Source organism: Apodemus sylvaticus, chromosome 4 (genome assembly GCF_947179515.1).
Source record: "Apodemus sylvaticus chromosome 4, mApoSyl1.1, whole genome shotgun sequence".
Classification (NCBI taxonomy): domain Eukaryota; kingdom Metazoa; phylum Chordata; class Mammalia; order Rodentia; family Muridae; genus Apodemus; species Apodemus sylvaticus.
Genome location: NC_067475.1, coordinates 113,407,763 through 113,408,384, shown reverse-complemented (window position 1 = coordinate 113,408,384; position 622 = coordinate 113,407,763).

Below are 622 nucleotides of genomic sequence, written 5' to 3'. Positions count from 1 at the left end.
TGGGGCACACACTCAAGGGTGCCACCAAGCTTTCTGCAGGGAAGGGTCTTAGGAAAATCGTTTAAACTAAGGTTTACTTGTCTGTCCTTGCCTGTTTTGTGAGATATCATGTAGCTTATAAGCACATGTTCAAAAGTGAATTCTATGTTTTTGCTACTCTCAATGGATTTTGTGTGAAAAACACCTGAAGAAAATTTACTTCTATGTTCCTAGCCAGTCATTAGTCAATTTGTGGGCTCTTCTTGGAGGTTCTCTGTGCAGTCAGCCCTGCTGTGGGAGTTTATGCCTTGTCTGCCTGTGCTCAGGGAATCTCGTGTGAGGGGAGACAGAAGCATCGACTCAGTGGGGAGCTTGTCATAGACTATCAGTAGGGTATGGTGCTCAGCCCACAGTAGACACTGTCCTAGAATAGTGAGGGACAACCCTATGGATGCACTCTCATGTGGGCAAGATGCAAGGAGATGTTTCATTTGGGGTGGAGGCAGGAATTGTGAATCCAAATAAAAGAAAGGGCATGTGAAAAGATGGGCCAAAGTGGCTCTACAACCACTGGAGAAATGCTATGGGGAAGTCACTGCAGGACAATAAATGGTAGATCAGCGGTTCATGTTACAAAGATCAT